Raw genomic sequence first — 25,475 nt, forward strand, 5'->3', positions numbered from 1 at the left:
ATGGACAGATGATCTGATAAAACTTCAGAAAACTTAAAAGATAAAGGAACTTGAAAAGGCTGTAAGTTAAACCTTTTGCATTAAGGTGGATTAATTGTTCCTTATTTGTCATTCCTCCAATACCTAATATCCTTTCATTTTCTTCAGATAAAAGAATAACCTGCCAAACAGCCAATGTTAGTACAAAGCTCATTGTCACATTTTGCAAGCTGAATAGCTTCTATATGTCTGTGCTTATTTTTTTTACATTTTTCATCATAGACAAAATGAATCATCATAACTGCATATTTAAATGGAAATATGGGTGCACTTGCCCTGTGTTTATGTGACTCTCGACTATTGGAGCTTAAAGGTTATATGTGAGAACTTCATTACTGCACAACTTAAATATAAAATCAACATTGGCATATAGACTTGTATTTGAGCCCTGCTTTTCCACTACCTCATAAAGCAAGAACAGTTTTTGTAAGACATCAGAACATTTTCAAAGTCAGAAAACATAACTGAGTTTGATGTGCTAAGACCCATCATATCAAATGCTTTCTATCTGAATGTTATGTGAAAATATACCTCCAAACCTGTTCTGTGACAACTGAAATAATGAAGAGATAGGAGTATATAATGGAAATCGTGATAATGTTGGCATTAGTCTACAGTGATACCAAATTAGTTGCACTTTTATTGAACTACATTGGCATCTAGACTTGTATTTGAGCCCTGCTTTTCCACTACCTCATAAAGTAAGAACAGTAATACATTTCAGCCATATATATGACATACATATTTATTATACATAATAAATATATTTTCTGTATATTACCATTGCATTATTATTATTTATATGCATACATGTGCAATGTATAGAAATAGATAAAATGTGTATATGTACATATATATACATATATGGCTATAGATATGTGCAGGAGGCATGCATAAGGATACAAAAGATGCATCAAACTAGACTGAAAAGTGATTGGGTTTCACTGTGGATTATTTGTGATTTCATATAACCTCAACACGGCTTCTAGTAAATGTGCTGCTTAGCACAATACAAGCATTATTTCCAGTGCCACTGAAGTATATCGAAGGACCATACCAAGCTTAGAGTAGAGAATCTTACCTATTTTCTACATGAAATACATGAAAATGAGACGGTCTCTAGTACAGTAGTTGTAGTCTCTCAATATCTTTAGGAGATGTGGCAGTAAGGGTTATAAAAGCAATTTCCTGTAAAAAATGCAAACTTCTCTAAACCAAATGAAGGGGAACAAACATTTCAAGAGCAGATACTTTGAGCATCAATGTCTCCGATGACACTGGGAACTGCTGTACGTGACTGTAATTTTATTAATCTCCTCCAAATTTTAATTTCTTCATGGAATTACTGATGATGTGTACCTAACACAGATTTAAATGGCATGTACCTTTCTCATTGCCCTGTCGTCTATTGAGCTTGTTGAGCATTTGAAAGAAAGAAACATGGCCTTGCAAAAGTGAAAGTAATGTCTATACTCTCAGAATCCAAAATTTATTCAATGCCCTTCCAGTAGGGTATAATATTTCCTAGTAAAAAAAGGTGACTTAAAGACTAAAGCACTGATTTTAGGCGTACTACTAGCCAAATTAAATTTATGATTGAGTGCATTAATTTTCTTTCTTTTTTCTTCTGTTTTTTCTTGATTAATTTACTTGCTTTTTATTCCTTTGAATTTGCACAGGATATATATAATTTTCACTTGCATTGTCTGTAACTGTTTTAAATGAAAAGAAACATTGTTTTTGCAAATGCAAAATGATTTTGTAGTCTTAGGCACGGCGGGATTCTTTCCAGTGCTCTTTTCCCTGTACTACTTTTTCCTTTAAAGTGTATGTTATTAGTTTATCTTAAAAACCTGCATGATAATGTGCAGTCAGAGCAGAGATATAAAAGGCAGAGGATGGCATCTGAAAATTGCCCTTATTTGTAATCATTAGGAAGAATACATTTCCCATTGCAATTTGTATTTCCAGAATTTATCCTTTGTGCTGTAAAAACTAGGGATGGAAAACCATGTTTAGAGTCATTTAGTCTATCTCTCTGCCATTGCAATTATTCCCTGTTGTAAAATTGGACTGGCTCAACTAATGCAAGTTGGCCAGTATAATGGAAATCTCATTACTTCTCATTGAGAGACAATTCCCAAAGTTTAACAGTCCTCACTGTTGGAAAGCACTGTCTTGGTTCTGAATTTTCTTTTTACATAATTTTATCTCCTTTACTACCTAATGTGTTTGACAGTCTGTAGAAAGCTGAACTTCTTTCTTCGTTGAAATTCCTCAGTGGACATTTTCAGACTTCTCTGATGTCCCCTCTTAAAAATTACTTGTCTAAACCACACACCTTTGATTATTTTATTTCAATGTCTTTCTTGGATATAACAATACGCTTGAGAAATTTGTTGATTTAATGATGGCTCTAACTATAATAAGACAAAAATACTCTTTTTATGCTATGTGGAAACAGATAAGGTGATCCAAACACACAGTGATGAGTGGTCACACACGAACTGATATTATTGCATTTCCAGCAGCAGTAAAAAGTCAGTCATCTTTACTATTATATATGTCAATATCTAAAACTCTCTTGGCATTTAATGCTTTTTGGTTTCTTCTGCTGAAGTTTTCCTAAGGTAGGTTGGGAGGGAAAAAAAAATTTCTATTTGTTCTGGTCTTCAATTTCCTGAACACATTTTATTTCTGTTTCAAATCCTTTTTTCCTCCTTGTGCTGTTTCTCTGTCCTTATCGCAACATTTCCCAGTTTATCTGACAGTTTCATTAATGTGTTTTCTATTCCCCCTTGCAGAATGTAAATGAATATGTCAAAACTAAATTTAACATGAATACTGGAAATATACTCCATTTCAGCTTTCATAACACTGAATTACCATTTATCATTAGCCCCTGTCAAGAGACTTTCAAGTCACTTCTCAGTTCAGTTCCACAAGCTGATTTGTTTTAAGCTAGTTCTGAAGTATGCCTGCAAAACAGAGACAATTTATGCTTGTATTGTGACACTAGTGATGATGTGAGCAGACAAATAATTATTAATAAAATGAAATGCATTTATGTATTCACTCTGCAAATCACCTGTTGATACTGAGAATGCCCCTGGTCTTTCCCCTTCAGACCATAGTGCTGTATGGTTTTTCCTTGCAGGAATTTGTTATAGACAGATGAAAGTATCTTGTGGCAAGTTAAAGTTCAAAAAGTAGATGCTGTGTGGGTCCCCTCAAACTGCTTATTGCATGTTTATATGCAACATCAGAGAAAATAACTCAGCATTTCAGGTATTGCTCCATACGGCTTTGGGTTAGCATACAGTAACATATTTCCTTTCCAATATTTTCATTGATTTTATGGAAATCATGCAATTACTTGTGGAAATAATTCATTCATACTAAGACAGCAAAGGTGGTGCTCCAGGCAAGTGAAGTAAATAACACATTTTTAACTCATCTCTACATGTCATTTTCTGGTAAAAGGAATCATAGTGACAGCTCTCTAGACATTTAAGTGAATATGATGATTCTGATATTTCATAATACTGATAACTTAAAGATCTTCATATCAATAACATCACTTTCATAGAAAAATAAATTTATCTTGATATTCTTCTGTATTCATGGTCTATAGAACTATAAAATCAATTTTAATGGTTTTTTAAAATGAAATCAATGGCCCAGAGGCAATTATATCAATGCAGGTGGTATAAAAGGCACATATTTCATAAATGCAATCTGTTTCTAAACAGCTCCTGAGATGCACAATATCGTGTGCATTACTCAGTGTCCTGAGCTGAATCATCAAGTGAAATGCAAGGGCTTTGAAGAGGTCTTTTTTGAAAACCAATATTCTTCCTGAGAAAAGCAAATTTAGAGCTTAATTGAGAATGCATGCCTCCTCTTCTGCTTACTTAAAAGGTTTTCTGGCCTGAAATGATAAATGTTTCTGAGTCAGCACCTCTGGAAGAAGTTGGTGTATGGGGACAAGGGAAGACAGCTTGCCAGCAAGGCAGGCAGAGGCAGTGTGCTTTTAGGACAGAGGAACAATCCTGCAATAACAAATTTGAACAAAAATTGCAGAGCAAGTCCCATGACAGTCAGGATCATCCCCAGCCCACAGGGGAGAGTGGATGAGCAAGCCTATGGCTTGCTCTCACACACCAACACTCTCAGAGGATCTCTGGTTCCTCACCTGCACCACCTCAGAGCTGGCCTGTGGCAAAGACACAGATCCCTGAGGGAAACGGGTGACAGAGGGGGTGTCAATCTGTTAATTGGTTTTTTTCCCCTTGTTTTGTTGTTTGGGTTTTTTTAAAAGGATCTGCTGTGCTTTGTTTGTGCAGAAGTCTCTTAAAACTTAGTCCTGATATGTCACTATCACAAAGAGGCACTACTGATTGCAGAGCTCATTCTCAGCCTAACGTGTAATTTTGATGGAAAACAATCATGCAAGTGGTGCTTCAATGACAGCTCAGAAGAATGAAGCCTTCTGTGTATTCACTAAGGAGGGACAATATTACAGAACCTTTTTAAATGAGAGACCACTGTATCAGTCCCAAAATTAATGCACTGTCTTTTGGGCTCAGAGCAATCCAGAGACAACAGTACAGCATATCATTGCTCCACTGGGACAACAAATAGAAGGTTTTGTTCCTGTAGAAGTTGAGGAATTTTTTAACATCTTGCCAAAAACCTCTGGCTAAAGGGAGCAGGTCCCTGAGGCTCACATACTGAGTTTGACATCTTACTACCTATTCCAAAAGAGAAAATCCCACAGCCAGTGATATCTCTCCGTTCAGAAGCAAATATGTACCAGTTCTGTTTTTTCTGTATTATTAAAAAAGGGAAAATCAATCATATATTTATGAAGAATATGTTGAAACCCACTTTTTTCATAAATTACTCTGGAAAATGCAAATAACAAAAAGCAAGGAGCACCATGCTTGGAAGCAGTGGTAGAAATTATCAGGGGAGGACAGGCCAGGAATGTAGATAATTTTCAGTCTTATAATCTATCAGACAATACACATTGCCCACCAACTTAGACATTAAAACTTTGACTATGGGATAAAGGGTTCAATTACTAGAATTTTTAAGTATTGTTATATTAAGACAATGATTCTGGTGTCAATAGTGTATATGAAAGCATGAGGAAGGGAAAAATCCATCCTCCTTGCTTCTGGTACCTCCTCATGGTACGCTCAAGAATGTTCAAATGTGGCAGACAAGAGTCAGGAGCAGGTGATACCTGTAAAACTAGAGAAAAATTGCATAATGTGGATAGTGGCTTGATAGAAACTGTTCAGGAGGGGTTTACAGCTCTGTTCATGAGTGTGAGAGAGAATCAGACTTATGTGCTTGTGAGAGAAATATGAAAGGTGTGAATGAAAAAAAGGAATACAATGATCAAGTGCTGCGCAGGTGTCAATTTACAGAAAATTCTTCAAACTTCAGGGATATTTCTGAATTTTCAGCTGGTCTCACTCATACATAGAGAAATCCTGCTTGGAATGACCAGCAGAAATGAACATCAGATGACTGGCTTTAACTGAAGAGTTTTGTAAAGCTTTTTCTTATAATTCACAGCAAAGTACTCCGGCACTAGTCTTAAAATTCTGTGAAGAGCTTTTAAAATCCAAGCACATACTCAACTTAGTAGAAAAGAAAACTAAAAATTTCAGACAAGGGACACTTAACCTTCCTTTAGATTGTGTGAGCTTCTTTTCCAGAGTCTGGGAACATCATAACAATATGGGAATAAAATTTGAAGTGCATTACTTAATCCTTGTTATATTCAACTGTGGAAACACAGCACATTTAATGAACCCAGGAAATCCTATAATGGGTATATGCAAAAAAGTATTATTATAGCTTTTCCAGAGTCTGGGAACATCATAACAATATGGGAATAAAATTTGAAGTGCGTTATTTAATTCTTGTTATATTCCACTGTGGAAACAGCACATTTAATGAACCCAGGAAATCCTATAATGGGTATATGCAAAAAAGTATTATTATAGCTTTTTTTTCTTCAGTATACAAGGAAGGGAGGAAAATGGAAATATTAAGACATAGATAGCTTTAAAAAGCAAGTGTGGGTGGGACAGAGCAATGAAAAATCTTGCAGTAAAATGCTAAAGAGGAAAAAAGTGCAGTGAACCAAGAGAGTAGAGATTAAGAAAACCAGAGCAGTCACAGGACTGCAGCTCCTCTAACATAAATTCTTGTATCATGACATACTTAGAGGTCTTGTCTTGTTAAAATTTTCAGTGTACACTTCTTTCAGCGACAAACTTTCTTGACCGAATTTTATTCCATGCTGTATGTTCATGGGTTGTAGAAGTGTGCATATGTTTGAACGTTAATATGGCTTTTTGTGTTGATCTATCAGCTGTGTTATGTGGCAGGTTGTGCTATTTTTTTGTTCTCATCTGTATGCAGCTCCTCTAACATAAATTCTTGTATCACGGCATACTTAGAGGTTTTGTCTTGTTAAAATTTTCAGTGTATACTTCTTTCAGTGACAAACTTTCTTGACTGAATTTTATTCCATGCTGTATGTTCTACGGTTGTAGAAGTGTGCATATGTTTGAAAGTTAATATGTCAGCTGTGTCGTGCGGCAGGTTGTGCTATTTTTTTTGTTCTCATCTGTAAGACAGAGATGTATTAAAAATTAGAAGAGATAACCCATTGTTATCCGTCCTTCTGAGTGTTTTTGTAAATCTTTTTTGCTTAGTGATATTCTGTTGCTGAAATTGTAAGTATGTGTGTATCACCACAAATGGGATCATAGGATAATTTGGGTCAGAAGAGACCTCACCTCCTCATTATCTTCACAAGCAATTTTTTGTAATGCTGATTCAAGAAGGATCAAGAACATAGGAGTTGAAGATCTTAGACTAAGTTTATTTTGTGCAACACTGATGTATATTATCTGAATTGGTTAATTTATCACTATGTATCAATTTTTTGAGATGTTAGCCTGAATTGGTTAATTTATCACTATGTATCAATTTTTTGAGATTTTAGAATATCTTGTTCCCCTTTTTTTTTTTTTTTTGCTTACTGATGGACAGATTTTTAGAGCCATATTTCTTCATTTTCTTTGCTTATTACAATACAGATCCCAAAGTGACATTCTGAAGTTTCATGACTTCTGATTCTTGATTCTTACAGTAATCCTGGAAGCCTTTAAGGAGTATAATAAATTAATTCAATTGTACTATTACATTCTTTAAAAACAGTAGAAGTTTCTCTTCAACTCAAACAAGGTAGGTAAAAATTCATTTCTAATTACTCTGCTCATTATTTTAATCTTTAATTGCATATTCATTAATTAGGTGTTTCAGTCCTATGTAATGATAGCTTAAAACACAGACCATTAACTACTGTAACAGTGCATTACATTTTGCTTATTATGAAAACGATTCCTGAGGTCAGAAGTGGTTACCTATTTCAAAGTATATAGGAAATATGCTGTTCAGCTGTGCACAAAATTGCAGCAGTTCTGAATTGTGATTTCTAACAATACACTCTGAGTTGTTCAGAGACATATTAAACAAAAGGAACAAATTCAGTATTTGCAAGTATGGTGGCTACTCATAGGACTGAGGTAACTTAAAATCAGTAACTGTGCTTGATCTTCCTAAATGATAATAATGATGCCTCTTTGCACAGGCTGGCTGTCTCCTGCTTATCTCTGGCAGCAAATTGGGTCTTTCTCTACTCATTAGCTGAAGATAAAAGATTAAGAACTAGATGTCACTTTCTAACTCTGTGCATGTAATTGTCCATCTGTTTGTTTAGTGAAAATAGTGGCCTCATTTGAAATCAGAATCTTAACAGCAACAAAGAACACAAATATATTTCCTTAATAAATTATGTTTTTTGCTAGAATTATTCTTGCATCTAAAATTTTTAATGGGCCCACTTTGTTTAATGACTTGAGATAATTTTTAATATATATGCTTAGCATTCTATAGTTGTTCTTCAAAACCTATGAAGACATGAAGCCACTGAGTTTAGACAAAATCTGCAGAAATTAATTGAGTTAATAGCCTGAATAGTTTTTGCCATTAGAGTCCTGCAGACATCAACCAGATACTCATACTATGTTGTCCTATAGACAGGATTAAGCCTTCAGGCTTAATCTAAACATGAGATTTGTGTCTAAGTCTTTATCAACTGCAACAAAACTCAGAAGCTTCTAGTACTTAAAAGAAACAAAAAAGGCCTTGACACTTTGAAATGTCTAGAGAAAAAAAAAAACAAATCTTTTTTCAGTATTCTTCTTAGAGAAATCTCCTTTCTGTTGTTGAGCCACACCAAAAAAAAAAAAAAAAAAGGAAGGGCATATGAAAACAACTTTGCTATCTGCCACCTGATAGCATTCCAGTCAGCTGGAATGTGAATCTTACCCAGTTCTCCAATTCATACCCTGCAGCTTCCATGGTTTCAGGTTTCAGAAAACCTCTCTTAGGTCATGCTCAGAAGAATCACTGTTATCTCAGAAGTTTTACTGAAACCCCAAGGCAATAGCTTAATTTTTGCTGGTGGCTCCCTTCTTGCTAGAGTTCTCCAAACTTGGGCTGGGGGAGCTCAGCTCCATCAGCCTTGAGAAGGCAGGCAAATCTCCCCTCCTTCTGGAGGACTTCAGCTGTCATGGAGCACCTCAGCCAGGATGAGACAACACAGCAGCCCTCTTTTATCTTTCTCATTAAAATTCCTTTAGTGAACTAGAGCAGACAGCAAAGAATGAATCACAAGCTAAGTCCTCGGAGCTGTTTCTGAGAGAGTTATTGAAGTTCATGAAAGGGTTGTCAAGAACTGGCCCTCCAGGGCAGCTATTGAGGAACCAGTCCTGGAGGTATTTAGATGATATATAGATGTGGCAATCAGAGACTTGGTTTAGTGGTGGACTTGGCAGTTCTGGGTTAATGGTTGGACTCAATAATCTTAATAGTTTTTTCCAACCTAAATAATTCTATAATTGAAAGGGAAGCCAAAATAACTGAAGCAGTTAGAACCCTTGCATTCTGGTTTTATTTTAGCCAAACTTACTGCAAATTAGTTTTTAAAAAGTAAAAATTCTATAATATCTAGAGGAGTAAGTGAATACCATTTATTTTCTCCCCATAGGATGGCAAGAAATGTTTTGCAAGTGATCCAGATATCTTTCAGTAAGGTGGATGTGTAGTATGAAAGTCACCATGATAATTTTGCAATGTACTCTACAGTCGTTGCAGGGCACTATCTGGAGGAAGCACCTTCACCTGACTGAAGATAGAGATGTGGGAAAGTAGCCCATGAAAATTAACAGACTACAGATCAGGAGTCATAGTTTCCTGGTAAACAATTTCCAGGGAAAATTAACTGGGCAGCACAAGCTGTGCTTCATTTAGGTTCTCCAATGGGTTATGTTCCTCTGAAGCTGATCAGTAAAAAGTTACAATTTCCTGTTCTCTTCCACCTGACTGCTTGAAACCTTGGACCAGGGAGAAACTTTGGTTTAGGCTTGGGGTGTAAAAGTTTCGACCAGTAGGCTGTGGCTCAGACACAGGAAGAAGACTGGTGCCTTTCAGAAACAGCAGAGAACCAGGAAGAAAGAGCACTGGGCAAAAAATCAACCAACCAACAATAAAAATATCCAAGCAACAAAACAAAAAACAAAACAATCCCTCAGATATATACACACAGAGAAGTTGAGGTGACTGAGATGAGTATACTATTGCCTAAATACCAACATAAATGTTGGTGGACTAAAAGGAAGGCTGGAAGGAAAGCTGTACTCTCTCTCCATGGACACCGTGGTCTGGAGTTGGGAATTCCTCTTTTTTCCCCCCTCTGTTTCTCTGAGGTTTCTCGGTTCCAGTAGCTCTTCAAATAGATGCAGAGGTATAAATGAAATGTCCTTTTCATTTATTTTATGTGGTCAGTCTAAGAATGAAAGATGTCCAGGATCTGGTCCTGGTCACAAAAAAAGATACATACCAGTAGAGTCTGTGGGAAGGAAGCTATTTCCGGATGAATAATGGTGTGACTATAGGAACCGAAATTTTCTCTTGTCATTTTACTCTTGGGCAGAGAATTGTCATTAGGATTCCTAGTGCAGGAAGAATCTAGGCCTGCCTGTAGATACTCTTTCTTTTTTAAATCCTCATTTAAAGACTATTTCAGTACTGCTCAGAATTTTAAATTAGCAAGTATTTAAAAATTCATTATGTGCTATAAAGTATATTATATTTTAAGAAATAAAAATAAATGCAACATCTGTGAATTTTTTCTAAGCAAGTCTGTTCAGCATTATTTAGAGGGAATACAATTTAGGCCTGTTGAAAAGCTAGAGTTCCCTAATGATTTCCATTGTCCCCTCAGTCCCTCACCATTCTTTCCACATTCTGCTTCAAATGAAACAGATGTTAGACTAAGATGTTTGTTTTTCTGGAGGGATGAGATATTTTGTGTTACTACCTGTTCGAATTCAGGGCAGACTCGTTCTTCAGAGGTATTAAGCACTCAGAATATTAGATGATGATATATAGTAAGATACTGATGTAGGAGCAATCATGTGTTCCATGAATTCCCCGGCTTCCATGAACACCCTGCTTAAGGGATCTTTTTCTTACTGCTTTATACTCATGGTATTTCTAAGAAGAGAGCAGGAGTTTTACAGAATTTATTCTTTTATCTCATGTTGATATGCAAGAGTTGCCATCAGTGTACTTGTCAACACTAACATCTGTTCATTTCTTTATACATATTTATAGTTCAACATTTTATAAACATCTAATCAATCTGAACCTTATCACCAGCATCCTAACTCATGAGCTAGGAAGCTCAGAGTTAAGCTTTCTGTCATTCTTTTGTTGCATGTACATGATATGATGTCTTATAGGAAAAGCAGAGATGCTTGGAAAAATATCATAGAGGATGGAAATTTAAAGATTTTTGTCACTGCTTTGTGTGATTTAAAATTAAAAATTAAAATTCTTTTTAAACTAGACCTCTATACCTTTCAATATAGTGTTTTTATCTACTCTTTGGCAAAGCCCATTGTTTATGCAATCCAGATTTCCTGGATTTCCCCATTATCCTTACATTTTTCCTGAACATTTAATCTTTCATTCCATCTGTTCTTCTTAAGACCCCTGCAAGTGATTTTTCATTGAAGTCAGCAGATCTGTTTCTTGACAGGACTGGGATTCTCTATTTGTTCTCATTTTGTGCAGTTGAACCATGGGTTTTGCAGTACTTGCCGGATGGGCTCAGTTGCCCTCTCCCATGGCTTTCTGCACAGGAGCTGGTCCATTCAACCTCAGTGTCTTGCAAGATCATTGCAAATTGCACCCTGTATGACCAGTAATGACATCCTCATGTGATTAGTAACAATCCTGTGCTGGTCATGGAATTATTCCATAAAGCTGTATTTCCATGCAGTACACTTTTTAATGTTTGAAAGTTGTGAACTATTCTCACGTTAGGGGGCCGCCCGACATATGGTAATTGCAGTCAGCTCTGCGTGTAATCCTCTCATTACTAGGAAGCTAATAAAGTTAATTATTCAAAATCACCAAGTATACTATTAGTGTGGTAGATGGCCTTCTGATTTTGATCACTTATTTCACTTAACATTCTGCAGATACTCTTTTAAGAGTTCTGTTTTACTCTGTTACACATGTGCTCCTTAGTCTCTTTCATTCTGTGATTCTGTGAAAATCTTTATATAAACAGTGCAAGCTAAAGCACTCTTTAACCAATTTAAATGCACATTTCATAAAAGGAAATATATATTTTCCTGTAAAGCTACAAAATAGTTACTTTCAAACTTCCCACATATGCATTTGTGCAAAACTTATGCTTTCTAATAATGTTCTGGGTGTTTTAGGGGTTTTTTTGTTTCATGTCCGCCCCTCTCCATATTCTTCCTGTTGTTTTACATTTAAAACAAAGGTTTTTTTATGATAAAATATATCATTTAAATAATGTTTTAAATAATAAACATGTTTTAAATAAAATGTTTTTTAAATAATAAACTGTTTTAAACAAACATGGATGTAATATGCCATTTAAATAATGGACAGATGTCAAAATTTTAGAAATTAAAAAAAAAATGTTTATAATTCAAAGCATTGTTGTTCATGACACTGTAATAGTCCAAAAGAATAGGTAAATTTATAACACCAGTTCTTTGTGATAAGCAGATCTGCTTCTGAAGCTGGCAAGCAGGACAGATGGGAAAAAAGCAATGTGCTTTGTTCCACTTAAACCCACCATGTGCTGAGCTGCTCTCTCTAAGTCTAGGTGTTAAAAGAGTTAACAACCCAAGGATCAAACCTTTCATTATATTGTGCCACTGCATGGCTCCGGTAACCCAAGGACATTTGCTATGCAGCAAGGAGATTTGATATGCACTATGTGTACCTGTGGTGTTTGTGTTTCCAAAAACTTAAGTCTTCTTGAGATATCTTCTAACTCTGCTGGAATATAGGGAAGAACCTGGAGAGTGAAAGCTTTGTTCTTATTATGGCTTTTGCCTGACCTAAGCGTTTGAATCTGATCTGCTTTTGATCCTACTTGGGCAAGATAAAAGTGGCTCTAACTTGCCTTAGGGATTACTTTTGTCTTTTCAATTCCTTCAGTAAGTAAAAAATATGTAGTTGTGAGCACGCTGTTTTTCAGAAGGGACCATTTTGCTATAATATACTGCAGAACATTTCCTTCCTTGTCTCCATGTTTGGAGTATTCAGTATATGTTTCTGCGATTTAATAAGAGAATTCTTCACTACATGCTTAACTTAGTTCTGTGTTTCTTATTCAGGTATTCCCCTAGTGGCACTTAAGAAATTATATGATTTAATTTTGGTGGCTTGTGGTCTCCAAGCAAAGCCTTAGAGTGTCAGGAGCTTTCATTTGGTGAGAGAAATGGCTTTTCTGATTTTCCAGTTTTTATAACAAAAAGAAAATACGTAAGTAAAAACATTCAGAAAGGAGCTTTTAGCTCCTTTATGGCTCTCATAAATTCAGTGAAATTCAATGAATATTGCTGCAGCAGGTGAATATTCTGCTTATATTTTTTAAGACTATGCAATTTGTTACTATAGAAGTGTCAATTACAATCCACTGGATTCAATGCAATAAACTAGAGTAACTGTAGTGACCTCTTGTCTACTTGGCTGCAAAAGATTTTCAAAAAGGATTTTAGTAGCAGCCTTTGTAAAAGAAATGCATATCCCTGTAATTGCTTCTTACCCTAATTAACACTGAGAGAAAAGCTGCATCCTGGAGCTACACTCTTTAGCAACACTCCATTCTTCCTGTTGTATTTTTATGAGACAAGAATAATTACTCTGCTGCAAAAAGACTTACTGGTCTTTTTTACTTACACTTTCAGCAAACAGAAATAAATACCAGAGTACAGAATAGTAGAAAGTATTTTGTACTCACCAGGTGATGTCTTTTTTTCAAATATCAAAGCTGTCAAGTACCTCTAAGCATCTAATTGCAAATTTCTGTGAAAGTACAGTCTTGGAAATCCCACCCCACATCCTTAGAAGCTTCTAAAAAAATGCATGTCAGAAGGAAATCAGTGTATGTCAGAATTTGAATAAGATAATTCTAGAAACTTCATATTCTTTCTGATTAGAGTGGAATGGATCATGGCTTAGGAAAAGGCTTTATAAGTAAAAATTTTTAGGCTTTGCATAAGAACAAATTATCTGTCTTATACTTTCCAAGTGAAAGGAAAAAAGTATAAAAAGTTGTGAGATGGGTTAAATCTGAAAAAAAATACAGATTTAAATTGCAATCCAAAGCTATACTGAAAACATTGAATAGTAGGGTCTAAGGTTCTTGACCTCAATTTGGCTTTTTTTTGGTGGTTGTTATTGTTGCTGTTGTTGTTCTTTTAAAAGCCATTCACAATTTAATAAAAATTTTTTTTCAGGTCAAAGCATTATGACAGATGGTTGGGATTTTGGACTGCACTTAAATTTGATACCAACTGCATTCAGTTAACCTGAATTGCTCTCCATCATTTTGTGATTATTTGGCAGTTCACATGAGTGCATTCTACATTCTAATAGACACAACACAAGAACTCTTGTTTACTCTTGATTACTTGGTGACATTTTGTAACAATCAGAACCAGGAATTGGTGTGTCATATCTTCTCTTGGGCACCCTTATTTTTTAAACTTAATTTTGAAGTCTCCAAACTTCTATTTGGAACTGATTTTTTAAAAATAAATATGTGTTTGGTGACTGCTCTCTGAGATCAGAAGGCTTTGATTCTGCTTATTATTCTGGGATTTAACTCCCCATCTGCCAGAACAAATCTGATTCTTGCTCTATGAATGTCCCAGTATTAGTGACCCTCTCCTTCTGTTTACTTGTTCTTCTGAATAACCTGCAAAATGTAATCAACACGTGAGAACATACCTACAACAAGTGTTTAAAATATACACAAGGATATATTTTGTCTTCCTGGTTTGTATCTATCTTTTCTTATGGATTCATAGTTGTCTACTTAGTTGAGGAATCTTTTTTTTATAAATAGATGCTTCAGCGTGTAGGACTGGTATTATTTCCCTGTCTTCAACAAGGCTGCAAGTTGTCTTTAATTAAGCAAAACAATGCTAGGAAGATCTCTAGTGAGTATTCATTCTTAGTCCAACCAGTTTTTTATGATGGTGGGTTGACTGACCAGCACCCAAGCACCCACACAGATGGTCTTTCCTCGCCTGCAGAGCAGGGGGAAAATAGAGGGAAGGAAGTAAGATTTGCAGAGTGAAATAATGGTGATTTAGTAGGGAAAGTTAAAGAGGTGAGCACAAGCTTTCCCCTCCTTTGTCACTTCTTTTCTAGTTGAGCACAACATCACCTGGCATGGAATATCCCTTAAAGTAATTCCCATCAGCTGTCCCAGCTGTGTCCCACCCCAGTTTAAAGCTGGCCCCAGCCTACTTGCTGCAGCAAGGTGGGAGCAGTCAGAAAAAGAAAAAGATATAATGCTGGGCAAACACTTCTTAGCAAAGCCCAAACGCTGGTGTGCTGTCAACACCTCTCAGTCACAGCCAGGGCCCACAGGGCTGTGCCAGGCATCTCAAAGGCGCTATATAACTTACAGTAAAGAATTGTGTCACCCCATAACATTTTTTAAGCTTTGTCTTGAAACATTCATACCTGCACTAATACTCAGCCACAAAAACACAGAGATGATAAAAAGAAATAGTGATTAGAATAACCACTGACCTTTCAAAATTGTGTTGGTCTTACCTGACCCAGCTTTAAGCAAGCATTAGAGTTACAGAGGTTGTAACACCTCTCTGAAACAGCAGAATACAGATCCCAGTCTTTTCTGGGATAGAGTATGGAGGCCAAGAGCCTTCAGGCTGGTGCTTCTCTGCACACTAAAGAAAGCAAAGAACATGAATTTTTTACATTAATTTTCAAATACTTGCTTCCCTAAACGTAGCTCCTTTTCTCTGTTTTGGACAAAAGTGACCACTATTTATTCTGTCATGTCCTCAGACCCTGTAGTAATGCTTTGTGTCTCTCCAGCTTTTCTATGAAATATAAAATATATTCTAATAACTAGAAATGAAATCAAGCCATTACAAATTGAAGGAAATAACCCAGGGAAGTATTAGGACTAACTCAGAACTATAGTGGATAGAATATTAAAATTTTGACATTCCCAAAACAGCTTTTGACTTCTCTATTCCTATTTTTAATTGTGCCAACTATTGAAGCATATGCATAATTTACATCAGCATTATGTAAATTCATACATAATGAATTTACAGCTCCGATTCCACAGCTGAATTTCTAGTTAAAAAAAACAGTGTCTCAAAAACATTACAAGATAAAAGAAACCCTGTTCTCCATCATCAAAGCCTGGAATTGCTCTCTTATGTTTTAAGTAAAATGGGGAAATTCCTGTACCAGAATTACTGGTAATTTCTCATACCACAAAAATATCTCCAAAATATCCAAAGTCAAACAAAAACCCACAAATCCTACAAATATGATAGCACACAATAAATTTTATTCTCTGTCATGATCAGAAGATCTGAATGAAGAGTTAGAGACTTCATTCACTTTTCCATTCGGACAGGGTGTTTCAACATATTCAGAAAATGGTAAGACAATCAGTGACAGTTTGCAATTCCACTCCCATGTTAGCTGGAGCTTTACCAGAACATTCAAAACTCAATCTAATGACCATGGCTTGAATGTAATAATTCCCATTAACTTTTTGAACAAGTTTGGAAGTCATATGATTACAAAGCATCTACTGCACCTTTGTCTAGGCCAGAATGAAAAATTGTACCATGATTTTTAGTAGAATGCAACAAAATTTTCTTCCGAAATCCAAAGATATTCACCTTAAATTTCTTAACAGAAAAGTAACCATTTTTTTATCATCTCTCCACAAAAAAATCGTTGTAAAGATAATTGTCTCAAAGTTCTTGACATAATCCAGATTAAAAAAGCACACATATTTTTGGGGGAAAGCATGTCTATTTTTATATTAGAGGCCACCAAAGTAAAACTTCCTTGAAAGTTTCAGCAAGGGCTTGACACTTTATGATTGATGGAAGATTTTACACATCTTTGAGTAACACAAAGAGAATTTATGACTTTTTTTCAAAGTCAGAAATGGTTGTTAAGTGACCACAGTCTTTATTAAGGTTTAATTTGTGTTTAAATTATGATGGAAGTAAAAATCTGGAAATGCAAATAACTTTTCTTCCTTTGGGAAACTGCTCAAGTCAGTGGTAGTTTTTGTTCATTATATTTGTCAGATGTTCCATGTCTAATTGACTTAGGAACAAATACTTGTCCAATTCAATTTTATGATGAGATTTAGCTCTGCAGCTTTTTATTTGTAAGTATCTCTATAATTTCATTTGACATCCTTTTGTATTTCCAAGAAGTGCAGTATTTTAATCAAGGTTGTGGGAAAAAACCAGAATCACTCGACAATAATTTAATAAAATTCAATTTCAAGGGCATAAAAATGTGTCAGTGTTTACACTGAAAATCTTTCATTTGTAACTGCAAATAATTCACATGCTTCCAGTAAATATATGTGTTGATGGAATACACCACCAGGCCAAATGTAACTACAGAATATTTACATATTGTTTATTGTTCTTAGGAAGTCCTGTAAAATACTTATTGAAAACTTATTGAAAATTGAAACCATTATCTGAAAATGCTGATGCATCACTTTTTGGATGACAATATGTTGCATCCCAGTTGAAAATTTATGCAATTGTTAGAGAACCCAGTGGAAAGCCCTTTATTCAAACTTTTAAAGATTTTTGCTTTTAGCTTTGTGGAGCTAGAAAAAGGTTATTGTCAGAGAAGCATATTTCTCCTTTATTCCCATGTAAAAGAACCTTTTAAAAAGCCACTGTCCTGACAGCATGCAAGGCACCTCACTGTCATTTTAAACTCTGATCATCCCAATTCCTAATACTGCATATAGTGATCTCATTAAGAAGCTTCCAATAGCAAATAAAGTCAAAGGGCAGAGATGTCCCATAGTGCTGCTTCTATTTTTATCACAAGCACTTGCACAAATCTATTCTATCGCCAAAAACAAATAGAAAAGTTTTCAGAGACAGAAGTGATATACAGAATTTGATTTAGACAAAAGGCATGGGGTTTGGTGAAAAAACACATACCAGAGAATTTTATGGGAAGATAGAAAGAGACACAACATAGGTCATAGCACTTGAAAATATTCAATAGGGTTGCAGAGAAAGATGGAGATGCAAATACTGTGAAGATGTTTTACAGGGTCTTACAGTGGTTTGAATCAGAAAAGAAAGATGAAGAAATTCAGCAGACAGGTGAGAAAAACAGCAAAGTTTAACAGGTCCATTAGTGTATTATCCATGTAATGGCCTAAATAAATTTCTAAAATAGCTCAGATTAAAGAGGCAGTGCAAAGGACAGTGGTAAATAGAGCAAGAACCCAGGGTAAAAAGTGCCATATAATTTTTTTCATTTAATTTTTGTTCTGATAACTTCCATACTCTACACTAATTTATTTCTTGAACATTCTGTTCAATCATCATTTGCTAGACAAAGATGTGAAAATGAGCTAGACAAAGATGTGTAAGTGAGCTAGACAAAGACAAATGTATGACCCTGAACTTCAGGAGAACCTATTTCAGCTTGTTCGGAATTCTCTTCGGCAAGGTCCCACCAGATATTGCCCCAGAAGGGCAAAGTGTCTGGGAGAGTTCAATGACTTTCAAGGGGGTCCTGTCAAGGCACAAGAGTATCCCATTTCAAAGCACAGGAAATCAAACCAGCACAGCAGGGTGACAGCAAGGGCTCCTGATGCAGTTCAGAAGCAAAAGAAAGTGCACAGAAGGTAGGAGTAGGGTGAGAGCACAGAGACAACTGCACCAGTCAGTGAACCATTAGAGAACCTTGCAAGAATACAGTGAATAACAATAGACTATTGCCTCTTCCTTTCTCTGCAAAAAGGTAATTTTCTTTTTGAAAACTGCTTGCAATCACTATTAAAAAAAAAAAACAGTAATAGCCTTGTTTAATCTTCTTAATCAACAGAATAAAGCAAACGTAATTTTCTTTTTGAAAACTGCTTGCAATCACTATTAAAAAAACCCAATAATAGTCTTGTTTAATATTCTTAATCAACAGAATAAAGGTCTACAGACACTGGACACTGAAAGGTATTCCTGTTTGTACTTGTGGTCTCCTTTTAGTTTTTATTTCCTTTACTCTTCCAGAGACTACTGAGAGGTTTTATTTTTCCCAATGCATGGCCCATAGCACAAGACCTAGTTAATTTAATAAGAATCATTACCATTTATATAGGGCTTTATATTCTGAAATAGTTTTTCAAACATTTACTAATCTTTAGGCTATCTCTGTGAAATAGGTACCTAATTATTATCTTTATTTTAGTCATGGGAAAACAGAAAGCAGTAAATTAAAAGCATTATCAGTACCACACAGAAACTGAATAATAGAGCCAGTAACTTAGCTGAGGAGGCCCTTAACCTCATTTTCCTACTAAATATTTACCTTACTCTCATTGTAGAATCCATCCCATGTTGAAAACCAGGGCAAGGAACAGGACATGGACTAATAGAGTAGCTACTCATAATGGAAGTTTAATGATGTCATAATTGCTCATCAGCATTCTTTCTTAGTATTACACCCTGGAATACTCCCTGGAACTATATGGACATAAAATGTCTTTCATTAGGCAGTTCTTCATAGAACAAGCAGATGCTACCAACAATATTTGGTTCCTGGAGTCTGCTAGTTTAGTAATTCTTGTCTTCTACAGGCAACAACTTGAGCACTTGAAACTTCACATTATTGATCTCTTGACCAAAAAAAAAAAGGAAAATCTACAACATCATTCCCTGAAACTTCACATTATTGATCTCTTGACCAAAAAACAAGGAAAATCTACAACATCATTCCTTGAAACATTTTTTATAAATAATGAACAGTATGTTACAAATTCATAAGTATTTAAACAAATACCAGCATATCTATGAATCTGTAATGGAGGCAAGAGTCAAAATTTGATACCACACCCATGTCTGGTCAGATGTTGTTTTTAAGAGGTTTTAAGAGGGTGATAATAACAAAAAATTCATGGCTGAAAAATATGATTGAATCATAGAATTGTTGGGGTTAGAAAAGACAACGAGGATCAAGTCAAGCTTTTAACTATGTTCACCACTAAACCATGTCCTGAAGTGCCAAGTATATATATGTTGAACATCCAAGTAATTTTGGAGCTGATTGAATTTATGGTTTTTTCTAAATGTCATCCAAAAAACCAATGTTTGAATTTTGTCATCTACTTCAGAAAAATATCAGTAATTTAATTTTAAATAATAGTTAAGAAAGAGCCCAGCAAATATTTATAATCTCTAAAATTGGGAATATTTTTATTAAAATTATTGTCAGGAAACATTTTCCACCTGATTTTATGTTGTCCATGTATATGCCTTTTGAATTAAGCCTTTTGCAATAAGGACAATGGAATTATATCAGCAATATCCATGCAGCCACAACACCTTTAAATAAAATGAGATTCAGTTGATTTGAATGAATGCAAATGCTACAGTTCCAGTATTCTTTCTTAGAAGCCTGCTTCCTCAATTAATGAAAAAGGTATTATAAAACTTCCAAGAAATATTTTTTTAATATTATTTGAAGGATAAACTCTAGCATTAACTTCAGTAGTTGTAGGAATAGTAGATAAAGAAGTAGGCATGTCTCAGAGTTCTATTTTAATGACAAGGTTTTCAGTTCTAAGCACAGAAAAACCTAACATAAGGCAACTATTGATACATGCAACAAATTTGGTGCTCTCTTGTCTTTTAAAATGTTTTATATTTTTTAATGTATTTTTACATTTTTCCAACATAATCTTTCTATTTTTATCAAAAACCCTATAATTCACTGTTGATTTGAAGCTCTACTGTGTTTTGACTTCTGTGATCACTAGAATCTTAACGCTCTAACTAAGCTTTTATCGCTCTCACTGTGCACCTTATTTATTTGATTTTGTTTTGTTTGTTTTCACAAATGACCAGATAACCTTTCAGTATTTTACATATCTTTTATCTTCCTTGAAAAAGCAATTACACTGAAAGAGGATCTGAATATATGGAAAATCCTGCAGTATTCTTCCAACTCGTTCTGATTTCAGTCGTGACAATAATATTTATCTCAAGAAGTATTTAACCCTTCTCTTGTATCTCCTATTGAAATATTAAGTAGAGAAATTTTTTTTTCTTATATGATCAATTAGCTGGACAATTGAATTTTATTTATTTAGATTAAAATTATGGAAACCACCTTGTATTACAAAAATAACAAGTAGTTTTAAATGCTGTATTATTTATGTAACGTATTGGTCAATCAAATCTCTGAAGTGCTTGATTCAGAGGTGGAGGAAAAAGTTAGGGGAAGAGGCCTCAGCCCTCTTTAAATGTGATGTATCAAAATTTCAGCACAGTCTCTGTAATCTTCGCAAAATGTTTCACTGCAGTTTACTCCCATTATTGATAAAACCCACACTGCTTTTATTCCTTAGCTTATTGAATCCTAGAGGTTCATGTTCATCTTTACTATCATATTCCAGTGCCCAATTCTGAGAAATATAAAGAGGCAGCTATAATAACTGGTGTATGTTAGTACGTGCTCTTTGTTTTCCCATCAGACTCCAAAAATCTACAAAGAATGCTGGCAACTAAATCTGTGGGTCCAAATTATTATTGAATAACCTCATAGTCAAAGGACATCTCCTAAAGCATTCCTCTGAGGAATCAAAAACTGATACAAAGCACTACAAATATTTTGCTAGCAGATTTGAAATATATTTCAAAGTTATTCTGGTCTTATCAGTTCACTGCTTCTTCCATTAGATAAAAGCATTTTTTCAGCTTCTTTTCAGCAAGCAATATCTTAAATCAGATGTTTCTTGTTACTGCCATAAAATTTATAAATTATGTTATTCAAAGAGCTATGACAGGTTCATAATATGAGTGTGTGTTTGCCAGCTGAGAGTAATGAATAGGGGAAGAATAGTCTGAAGTTCTCAGAAGTAATTCTGACAAATGCTTGACAAAGCTTTATTTTGGGGACAATGTCTTGAGATTTTTGACTCCTGGCTTCACATTTCCTGACCTCAGTCAATGGATTTACAGTGTTTGTATAACTTTGTAAAAACTGGGCTGTTTTTTTTTTCCTCAGTGTAGTTAAGCCATTTCTAAGAACAATTCTTATTCCAAATGTCTCATAGCTTTTGCATCTTATTTCTTTTTGAATGAGACCTTCCACATGATAAAAGACACTGGTGTATCAGTGCAGAAAAGTTCACCAAGACATCTTTCCCACTGCACTTTTACTTGAGAAAAAGACTTTCAGCCATCTTTCATTGATGGTTATTAACTGAATTCCAGAACCACACCTCAAATACGGGTGCACACCTCAGGTGCTTTAATGGTACCTTTGCTTGTTGTAAAGACAGCCAGACTTAACCGCAAACTAACAAGACAGATTAGTTCTTCTGCCTAGAAAGGGAAATGTGTTGTATGACTTGAGATCTGACAGCAAGATGACCCTTCTCAAACACTGGTTTTCTCCCATACACCTACATCTATAAACCTGCGCATGGAGATCTCTGTCTTGCTTCTATTTCTCTTTCTGTATGAAGGCAAATTCCTACATGCAGGCTGCACACACATTCTTGCTGCTGGTGTCTCATCTAACAGCTCTGATCAGTTTTGAACTGATTAAATTAAACTTGTAAACAATCTTTGTGTCTAAGATTTGAATAATACTGTATTTAGTGTCTCTTCCTAGATGTTGATTTCTGATAAATTTTTAGATCTTTGCACAAAATCTGTCAACAGATTTTGGTGATATTTTGGTTCCTTTATAAATACTTGACACAGCTTGAATGAATTCTGCAGGATTTTATACTTAAAACCTATGAATATTTTTACAATATTTCGCTATTATGTACAGTAGTGGAAACATTGCACAACACTTTTCTACATTTAGAGGTGTATAGTATAAATATGCTAACACACAAAAAAACTATACATGTTAAAAATACAGAGAACATCAGTATTAATTCGTAATAATAAGCTGAAAATTCATCAGATGATTGGTTAAGAAATTATTCAATTTCTTTGTATACATCGTTTAAAAGACTACATTTCACTCAACTAGATGCACACACAGCTATCAGTGTTTTCTGATTAATGTGCTGGTCAACTGAAAATCAGGGTTTGCATTTAAAATTTAGGATTAGGAAAAAGCATTTAACTTTCTGTTATTTTGCTCGTAAGTTTTAAGTGAGGGTGGTAAAATAATTTTTCATTGTTTTTGAAGGTTAAACAGACTTTTTCAAATACATTTTGTAAAAACTTAAAAAACAAATAAAAAAATAAGAATTTTAGCACACCACTGTGATAGACAGGTACAGTATCTTGCACCTGATGTTATTTAACCAGGAGACAATCAGGAGATGAAAAATCCTATGGCCAACAAAGTAAAATCTGACATGATTCCATTTATTTCTGCAATATTTTTTTTAGAGAGAATGGATCCATAGTGGAAAAGATGCATTTACTAGTTTTATTTTCAGTATGTTATGTAAATTTTTAAATGCTTGTTAATTTTCTTTTTTTTCATTAGTTTTTCACAAGTTTTGAGAGAGACTAGTATAAACTTCTCGCCATTTTATTCAAGAATATCTCCATTAGGATGCACAGTAAGGAGTAAATATAGTTATGAATAAATTTTGTTTTAAAATAACTTTGTCATGATAAAAATATGGGGACTCATTTCCAGAGAAACTGACCTTTGATTAATTTGTGAACTATTCTTCTCAAAATGTTTTTTATTTCATGTGAAAAGTAGGACAATCAACACCTTTCTTCCTAGGAAAGCAATCAGGCATAATAACAGAACCCTACTATGACATTTTCCTCTTGAAAATAATGAAATATGCATGACAAGAGTATTTTTTTTCAACTTTATTTTTTTTATTTTCAACAGAATCAGTGATATGTAAGAATTCTTCTTTATTATTTTCTTTGAACCAGTGGAGTGTGCAGGTCTTTAAAGCTGATTTCCGTTTAATAAATATATTGACAATAATATCACTGCTTATTCCTTCTTCCTTTGAAAAATCAGAAACTATTATTTTCAATTTGATTTTAAAGCTCTATTATAAGCAATGGCTTGGGGCAATACATATTTAGTGTCAGATGGTGCCTGCAAATTTGGTAGTATGAAAGAGATTGTATAAAGCAGAAATGAACTTTTGCTCTTTCACATAATCAGAAAGAACTAGGATGGAAATAAGGATGTGGTACCCTGGTGAGAAATTTTTTTTCTGAAAAGTAGGAAAAAATTGTTGCCATTGATTACATATGATGGTGTGTCTTCTTAAAAAGAATTTTTCAGTAAGAAAATATACATTGTTCAGCAATTATTTCTTCTTCTAACAGTACAAAAAGATTTTTTTTGTTTGCTTGAATTACCATAAACTTGAAACTTTAATTTTGAACTTTTAGCAACTCGACTAGAGGTTCATCCATTCATTGCACATAATCTTCCAACTTGCATGCTGAGCAGACTATACAAAAATATTTTTAAACAAAAATATATTTTGCAAATAATTGCAATATAATATACAATTATATAGAAATATATAATTTTTAAACAAAAATATGTTTTACAAATAATTTGCAAATATGTTTTGCAAATAATTTCAATATAATATACAATTATATATAAATATATAATTTTTAAACATGTTTTACAAATAATTTGCAAATATGTTTTGCAAATAATTTATTGGCATTACACTGATCTTTTGCTATCACAGGTGTTTATAAGATCTACAAAAGAGCCTCTGCTTGCTTGGTTTTCCAATAGTTGATATTTCATTACTCAAGTTTTTAAGTTACAATCCCAACTGTAGTTGGAAATATCCTTATTCCCTAATTTGACAGGTAAATTCCATAGATATCAGTCTGTTTCCAAGAGATCTACAGTGTGAGAAATAATCATATTGTACTTTTAGTCTTTGATATGGTGTAAATATATTGTGCCTCTACTTTCTCTGGTGGGGATCTAATACCAATGAAATTGCCCTGCCACAGTGTGACCCCAATGCAAAATACGTAGGTATTTTTTCCTATAGTACCATCTGGTTCCTAATAATTTTAGCTCTTTTTCCTGTCTAATATCTTGGCATGCTTAATTGTTGGATGTTCTCTCATGGTGGATTTGCTTAAAAGGACAGCTGAGGGTCAGGCAGATGATTCCCTCTCTTGTGTGTCCAAACATAATTTTTGTTTGACAGGATTTCCTGTGCTAATAGCTTGTCCTCAAATCATATGTTAAACATATTTTGGAAAATAAATATTTCTAAGAGCTTGCTATCAGGATTTTAGTTCTCTTTAATCACCTTTATCAGAAAATACTGTCATCACTATATCTGCTATGTTTTGGAGCTCAAAAAAGACAATTAAGATAATTTATTTTTATACCAAGAATTATTGTGTTGGTGTATTTTGTCACTGAATTAGTATGTACTGCAAAATGCCAAATGTAGTAGATATGTCTCTAAAAAAGAATATTCACTGCAAATATTTTCACTTTTACATCTGTCAAAGTAAAATCATAGTTTAATTCTGAAATATCATTTTGGTTGAAGGTAAATTTAAGTGCTTTGCCTTGATGGAAATAAAATTCACAATTATCTTCACAGTAGGCCTAAAGTAATGCATTTGTTTTGAAAACCTCAAAACATATAACCTTTTCTTTGTCAACAGCATTTCATGTTGCTTGGATCAGAAGTTTTGAAATTATTTTCTCTTGCTTGCTACTGGCATTGC

This window comes from Passer montanus, unplaced genomic scaffold (assembly GCF_014805655.1).
Source record: "Passer montanus isolate IOZ18808 unplaced genomic scaffold, ASM1480565v1 scaffold16, whole genome shotgun sequence".
NCBI classification, from domain to species: domain Eukaryota; kingdom Metazoa; phylum Chordata; class Aves; order Passeriformes; family Passeridae; genus Passer; species Passer montanus.